The sequence below is a fragment of the Ceratosolen solmsi genome, unplaced genomic scaffold (genome assembly GCF_000503995.2).
Source record: "Ceratosolen solmsi marchali unplaced genomic scaffold, CerSol_1.0 scaffold39, whole genome shotgun sequence".
Taxonomy (NCBI): Eukaryota; Metazoa; Arthropoda; class Insecta; order Hymenoptera; family Agaonidae; genus Ceratosolen; species Ceratosolen solmsi.
The window spans coordinates 2,757,977-2,767,199 of record NW_011948433.1 but is presented as its reverse complement, the minus strand read 5'-3'; positions in this window follow the sequence as shown (position 1 = coordinate 2,767,199).

Below are 9,223 nucleotides of genomic sequence, written 5' to 3'. Positions count from 1 at the left end.
GATTAGTTTGTTACGAAGGCGGTCGGTTGTAAAAGTCCTTTGCAAGAACTCACATACCTCCCTCACCAATACAGTCGAAGATAAAATCCAATGTGATATTGAATTGACGGAAGCGTCGAGGATGAGAGATAACAAGTGCGCGAAGCCAATATCGCGGAAGCAGCTGGTAGTTGGGCGAGGCGCGAATCGCTGTACAATGCCGCTGCGGTTGTCGAGGACGTTGGGAGCTACACGATCCGTATTTTGTTCCTGGGCGTAGCTGTGTATAAATGTTGGATGAGTAAAGCGCAAGGTTTAGGCATCGTGAAGCAACGTGTCGGCAGATGCTAGCTAAGTTCCATTATTCGATTCGTTATTGAATCCTAGTCAACATCGGTCCTCTTCGACATTCGCTTCGAGAGTAGTTGCGGACGAGTGGACAGCCGAATCTTCCAAACCGGTTACTCAACATATTATCAGCATCCAATGGAATGATCGAGAATGATATTATGCATTGTGAAGGGATAAGGGAGTTCTGATAGCTGTGTAGAAATTCCATATCATTCGAATTAATTATAGATTGCTTATATTGTTCACACTGGTCTTAAATTATGTTTAATTATTGGGATTAAGAATTTTGATAGTTATGTTTATTTATTTTTCTTTAAAAACATATTTCACGAAAACTTGCAAGCTTTTACTTCAAGTCATATTTAGAATATTACGTCGTTGGTTACTTGATTGGACAATTGAATCTTTTTCATATTTTAGCGTTATATTTGTGCAAATAGCGAAGATTACTCATCTTTGCTCTTCATTAAATAATAAAAAATTATATGTACTTACTAAATTACTTTTTACTATTGAGCATAAACTAGTACATCTGTCGTGCTATATTATTACTTTTCGTCTTTAAAAATATTTTTTATATGCCCCGCTACGAAATTTGTACATAATAAATGGCTGAGAATTTTCAGAATTTCAATAAATTGTTAAACCTAAAGTTAGTCTTTCAATTTAATAATATTATTAAAATACGATTAATAATAATAAAATCAGAGCTCAAAATTAATAAACATATAAGATTTTCAATCGTATCAGATTTATAGTATTACATCTTTTATATTTTCAAATATTATTTATTAAAAATGTTTAATTAATTTCATTATATTCACATTTTTGTTCTTATAAAACTTTATAGTATATTTATCCGACTTCTTAAAAAGATGAGAATTTCACGAATATCCTTTTGAATGAGTATTTTAATTAATATCCATCGTACATGTTTTAATTTTTTTTTTAAAAATATTTATCAATATATTTACATTTATTATCAAATTGATTAATTTTATATTACTACTAATTACATTATTAAATGTAATTAATTTAATAATGTAATTAGTACAAACAAAATGTAATTATTTAAGCCAATATTAATTTAGTTTAATTAATTAATTTATTAAACAAAAGTGCATTAGTATATTTATTTCCAAAGCAAAGAATTTAATTGGAATATCCTAAAGTTTGGATTAAAAAATTTTTTTTAAATACATTAGTGACACATAAGAATAAAGAAAGCATATTAAATAAATATATAGTCTTCCGTTATAGTTGTAAATAAAAATTTAAATATGAAAAATACAAATTTTTACGAAATTGTAGATTCACTGGAATATAGAGTTCCAGTCACATTCAAAATCTTTAATAATAAAGCCAGTAATGTTTTTGTCGAAATAATCATTTGTAAATAAATAAATAAATAAATAAGCTATATTTTTTATATTTACAAATTTTTAAATCGTCCCTCAAGATTTTCGTATGCTGCTTTATAGTCATGACTTTACGACTTTCACTCCGAATATATGATAGTTTTAACAGTAACAAATTTCTATTTCATTTATATAGAAATATTGAAGAATTTTGCTTTATCATTTGACAAATGAAAAATTATTAAATGCTTATGATTTTAATATTTATGTATATCTGAAAATAATAATTCGATACACACACACACACACACACACATGCACATATATATATATATATATATATATATATGGAAGATGTAAAAAAAAAGTAGAAATCATAAAAGAAACGAGTAAATCTATATATTATTTGCATTTTGACATGAAACTATTTATATTTTTATTGATACTATTTTTGTTTGTAACGAAAGTTTATATTTTCAGCATTTTTATAAATTCCACGATTAATTTACTTAATTTCTTAATGAAAATGAATGATTAAATTATATATATATATATATATAATTATAATCAAATTAAAGTGTAACTTATGTTATCGTTAATAGATATCCCATACTGAAACGCGATGAAGCTTCTTTTTTATATATTTAAATAGTTAATAAATATGATACTTTAAAAGAGCTAATATGTTCAGGATAATATAAAGGATAACATAAAGCATATTGATGTTATACTAATATTTCGATAGGGTTTAATATATATATAATGATGATAATATAAATTATTAAAATTGTCATTTGTTAAACGAAAATGTATATCAAGGCTTTATGTGTTAAACAATTTATCATAATTTTTGTATTCTAGCGACAAAAACTGTAAAGTACATTGTATTTTCATGATCGAATATATTCATTTTATTTGAATTTTCATGTTTTCTATTGATACGTATTTGATTCGACTTCCCTCGGGGGCTAAATTTCCTGTATACCGTCGGGATCTAATGTTATTTTTGTTTACGTATCTCCTATAGTGGAATAATTTATTTGTACTTTCGTATTGTTTTTCTTTCGAAAATGGAACATTAATTATAAAATGTATGCCTACGTCATCTTTTATACATTTCTATTTCTCAATTGCGTGTGAAATATATCCTGTTTTATCTTAATCTATTACTGCGCATATGCCGTTTGTTTTCCATCCCATTCCATGTATCATACTTAATAAACAAATTTTGTACATTTTGTGCGCGCAAGATTGATAGCCACTAAAAGACATTGAATAGCAAACACACAGGCAGAATAGATAATGATACTTTGAATCCCATATCGCGTGCGCGTGCAGCATAATCGAATAGAACAAAAATTGACAGAGAAAAATATATTTGATTGTTTTAAAAAATAACGATTCCCCATTACCAAATACTTTACATACCATCCGAGCTAATAAAAACAAGGAGGCGCTTATAAGTAATCTAAATTACGTGTCATGAAGGAGTTGAGGTAAATAAGTAAGTGGGAAGGGATCAGCGCTAAGAACGACTCGTTTATTCGCACGCAAGTCCGTGTAGGCAAATATTTGCCCACTGTCGTCTAACCGTCGTTGAGAGTTTGTTCCGGAGTCGTGGAGTACTGGCACGCGAGTCTGCTCACCCGGAACTCATTGAGGCCCGCCTTAATGTAGAGTCTCGTGAAAAAATCGAGGCAGCGAGTGCTACTTGCGCCTTCCATGCCGCGTGGCCCTCGAGTGTCGATTTGTACTAACCAGCGGAACGAGAGCGACAGGAAGAGGAATAAGAGCCTTCATGTAGAAATGCACGCGTGAAAAAAAGTAGTTGAGTCCTTTAGCTATGTTAAAAAATTGTACTTTGAGCATTAGGTTACTTTGCGGTTAGTTGGCCCGTAAATATTACCGTAGGCGTCTTAGTAGAAGCCATCGTGCGCATTAAAAAACAAAGCAAAACAAAATAAAAAATGACGATGTAAAAAATAGTTCAAAATATGAATGGATTGCCTGATAATACGTAGTTTTGCTGTGTTTTTATTGGATAGTGACTGCTGTCTAAGAGCATTTTAATGCAGACGGTATTTTTGTAAATAAATTTATAAAATATAAGATATGGAATAAATTAAGATAGAAACATTTTAACTAAATGATAGTGCTGTAAAGAATTCAATGCATACTAATTTGAATCAAACCGAACGATATTCTTTATCAATTTTCTCTCAAAATTTTATTCTAAAAGCAATTTCTTACGGAATATTTTACCAAAATATGTAAATAATAAATTATTTTATAATGAATACATTTTAAGCTAGTAAATTAAAGGTAAAAAGTGACAATGCAAAGAGGAGCAACAAAATTTCTTAACTCAATATTAGCGAATGAAGTTTAAAAGTTCATAGATTTTTATTTTTATAAGTATTTCTGGTTGTCCGTAAGTTGCTAATACCATTACTACAATCATTTATTTATCTACGATTACACAATAATAATTTTATGATTTTTGATTCTTTATTCCTTTTTTTTTTTTACTATTCCGATAATCGCTTATCCATAATAAATAAAAATAGGATATTTTACACGATAGTGGAAATTTTGCAATTTTAAGTATAGTTTTAATAAATAGCTTTATTGGCATCGGCTGTTAAGTGCGATTTCAAATTGTGAATACAAGCTTTTTTATATCCTGTAAAACTAATAAGAAATACAATATTTGTCTTTACACATGTATATATTCCACATATGTTTATTGAATATTTTTTAATATTATTATCAGACATCGGACTTTAATTGTCTCTATTATTTAGTCATAGTCACATCTTGTATGAATTATTGAAGAGAGATGGTATGACGAAAATCCAATATACTTCGGATAAACAGGTAAAAAAAGTTTAAATCGAACAAATGACAAGCAATAAAATGAGAGCCAATAATGATTCCGTTTTTGAATTTTGCATAAAAAACGTGTCAACTGTGACAGCGTATCGTCAATTTGAAGAAAAAGACAAAAAAAAAAAAAAAATAGTGAAAAAAAAACTCACGGTATTCCCTATTCGGATTATTTATTATAAGTTTACATAAAAATACAGATTTATATTTTTTAAATAAATAAATAAATAAATACATTTTGAAATATTCAAATATTATTTAAATCATTTTGCATATAAAAATTCTCAGAGGTACTCTTTTAACATGGCAGATCAAGAAGAAATTTATAAATATACAATCATCGGATTAGTATACATGAAAATATAAAAATTTCAAGATTGTAAATATATCATTGATTTATTAATTAAGCCATTACTTTGGAATAAAACAAATAATTTAGATGGAGAAAGCTTATATAAATGTACAACCATATGTTTTCATCTTACTGAAGAAGTCTGCTTAATGAGCATAATAGTTTATCGTAACGTAATAATTAAAAATTTATCTATTATTTATTTAAGAAGCTGTAAGGAAAAAGTCAAAATCTATGAAAATATTTTGTCATTTACGATATAGTATCCGTTTGTAAAGCAGGACACTACAGTTTGTCCGTCCGTCTAGCAATGTTCTCAGCATTCTTGTAGAAATGAAACGAACGACATCTCCTTGTAATTAAGACACACTCGTGTCTCTTTCCCCTCGTCGGAAAATCTCGTGAAAACCGTGAAGAACATGTCGCAAGCAACTTTTTCTCGCATATAATGACATAAATAATAATAATAATAATAAAAAATGTTTAAATGAAAGAAAGATAACTCTTTAAAACGTAGGAGAAAGGTAGAACTTCAGCTCACAAAAGCTCATGGGCGAAAATAAAAATAAGAAGATTATCAAATTCAGTACACATTCATTCCTTTGCTTTTCACACATACCATTATATAAGTGAGTTCAGACAGCATAACGTAGCGCAACAGCTCGGAAAATCAGCCGTGGTAATCTCAGTGGAGAGCACGAGGAACATTAGTGTTATAAACTGGATACGAAATTTTCCATCCTCTTTTTTCATAGTGTCTCCTCCTGTAATCTTTCGCTGCTTTATCGTCTCTTCTTCTTTCTCCTCTTTCTATTAACAGGACACTTTTGTACCTTCTTCGAACGTTCGAGGCTGCAGCTACGTATTTTCTCGATAACAACAACGTGTAGTCGTTTGTTCCTCCTTGAATTTTCTCGAATTCGTCCTATTTTCTCACTCTCGTTCTTATATTCTCTCTCTCTCTCTCTCTCTCTCTCTCTCTCTCTCTCTTATTCTCTTTGTCAATTTATCTTCCGTTTTTATATGCTCTTTTCTTTTTTATTCTTGACCTATCTATTTTACAATCTTCTTTTTTCTTTCCTTAGTTTTGTTTTATTATCGAAAGTTCTATTTAACCCTCCTATTTCAATCTACCTTTTCCTCTTAAGACTTCTCATTCGTTTTCCTATCTTTATTAGTTTGTTTATGTATGTATTTATCTACTCATCCATTTTTTATTAACCTCTTGAATTCAAATTAATTTGAACAATGAAAATTTGCATACATAATTGATAAATGTATCGATTTCAACTACCATTATCATTTTCGCCCCCCCCCCCGCCCCCTTCCACTCTTTCTGTATATGTATGTTTTTTTGTAATGCAAATTTCAAAAGATATTTTAAAGCTTTCTTATTAAATTAGTAAAGTATGTAGATTTATTTTAAATTATTAATACTAAGCTTCAGAATAACTTAATATATATATATGTTTTTTTTTTTTTTTTTTTAAAACATGCATGTAATTCTATAACGTCAAAAGTAAATACATGTACGTGTGTAAGTGGTTAATAAGATTTATTTGGTTGCTATTCATCATGCATATACTGCATTTGTTTTTGCACCTCATCCTTTCTGCTTTCCTATAATCCAGTAAAATATGCAAAATGTAGGCGCCCATATAGCCCATAGCCGCACGGGTCATAATTTTCATGGAAAAGGGAAAAGGTCTTTATTCGGGCTTGTGCACTTTGCGCTCTTGTGCAGACGGTCGTTCGACCCATGCTCCAGTTTACGGGTATCCCTTATGGGGTCGAGCCCATCCAGCTTACGCCACCTCAACATTACCTTAAGATGTGTAGCGTCTCATTCTTTTATCTCATTCTTTCTTTCGTGAGTTCAAAATTATGCGAGGTGAAGTTTGTTCGCGCTTAAAAGTTATTTTGTCATTAGAGACGTTGTTGTAGAAGTAACATGATGTTTCGTAACGTGTTGTATTTTAATATGATTCATTCAGAAAAAAAATAGAAAAAAAAAGAAAACAAAATTCATGTCTGATAGCCGAAATTATTAATGAACGAGCTCGCGTAGACGTAATTTTTTTTATTTTCATCATTGTATAATAAAATGTTTTACTAAAGAGTATTAAAATAAATGTGTCATAATTTGTTTTGTTTAGTTAATTTTTTCATTAACTTCAATATAAAATTAATTTGTATCCAATTTATACAACGAAATTGTAAATTTTTAATTATCTTCTGTTTAATAGTAATTAAACTATTAATTGAAATTTCACTCCTATACTTAATTAAAGTGTTGTTAACCAATTAATAATGTGTTTTTATTAAGGAAATAAAGTGTTCGTTTAAATAAAATAATCTGCCCTATTTATATAAACAAAATGTAATGGCGCCTCTTATTGATAAAATAGCCACATTGTAAGTTGAATATGAATTGAAGTAATTACATTAGACGTAACTTGAATCAAATGATACGAATAGAATGGCTATTATTCATATCGTTTAAATTTAATTAAGCTTTAAATGTAGATGGAAATCTTTCGGAAAAGCGAAAGGGAAAATTCAAGCAGTTGCGCGGCATTCGCATAGATGATTTCTTATTAAGAATTAATGCTATTATTAATCTAATGGTAAAAGTTGTCAAATAGAAATGGTATTCGTGAGGGGCTATTTTTAAAGTGTTGGGTAAATTGTACGAGTAAAATCTGAAAATCGCCTTCTAAAGCCAACTCGACATTTTCATTTAGTCGTCGATAGTAGTAGGAAGTGGTGCCGAAGCACCTAATCGAGAGCAGAAGCAACGACTTATCTCAATCTCCCTGCCTCAAAAGCTATAAGATGTCAGCCAGATCGTTTGCTTTTACGTGGAACTTCAACAAGGATTATATATCGCATTTATATACATATATTAAAGACTGTGAGTAGGGCTACAGCAATGAAGAGGCACGTGTAATCTTTGCAACAATGGCAGCTCTTGGAAACTCAGTTGCTTCTCTTGATTCAAGTTGTTAAATCCAATCACGGGAATTGTAAAACGTTTACCGGTCCACGAAGCTCATCTTCGAATAATAATAAGTGCGATTGTTTGAATTGCAGATTATGACATATATATATATATATATATACGATTTTTTTATTTTTGCAAACTTTCTAAATGCTTATATCTTATTATGCTTTCTCATAATTATACTCTTATATTTACAACTTCTAGCTATCTTATAGCTACACTTTCATTTCACATTTAAGTATTTGCATACATATGAGTATTTATACCTGTTTATTTATACCTGTTTAATCAGCCATGCGTATCTATTCCAACACGTATGAATATAAATATAAATAATGCACGCAAGCGGAGGTACACACGTGAGGTAAGATTGTGATTACTCGAGGGAGTACGTGAATTAGGAGTGAGTGACTACCCTAATAATCGAATTCTGCGATGTTTTATAAACTGAAAGAGAACTTTGATTTGAAATATATTCGAGATTTTTCTTTCTACGTATCAGCGTGAATTCACTTGAATATTTTAAGAATTTTGGTGTTTTTTTTATCATTAAAAATTTATCAATAATTTCATCACATAAATTTTCGAAATTTCGGGCATAATTCAACCAATTTTGTCAAATACATGAAAAGAACTCGACCCATGCTTTTTCATTTTTTTTTCTTATTTTTTTTTTCGGTTTTTTCTTTTTTCGACGAATTCACACATTATTAATTCGAATAATGGAGAAGAAGCATGACATTCGTATTAGACTATCGCAGGCCTTAGGCTGCTAATTTTTTATTTTTATTCGAGCATTAAACACACAGCCGCACGTGCTAAAAAGAGGGAAGAAAAAGAAAAGATGATAAAATAGGGCTGGGATCTTATTTTCTGTATGGTGATTCCACATGGTGGTGACTAACCACACAGAATCCAATTTGGATTAAGGGTCCGAAAGACGAAAGCCCATTTCGTGAATAGCGTGTAATTGTTAAGACAAGTTGGATGAAAATAATAATTTTATAATAATGTGACTGTTTTATTTGTAGAATAAATGTAGTACATCTAATTTTTCCAATTTCCTTTAACACTTTATACATGACATAATACAAATTTGAGTTCGAGTTATTTGGAAAAGTAAGATATATGACGAATAATGATACAGCTATATTTAATGTATATTTATTCAGAATTATAAGTCGATATTTATAAAAAATTGTGTGTGGGCATACAAAGAATTAAATATACAAATTAATATTTTCTAATGATTCTAGTAATCAATCTTATATCGTATGATTTATCGATTTCAAA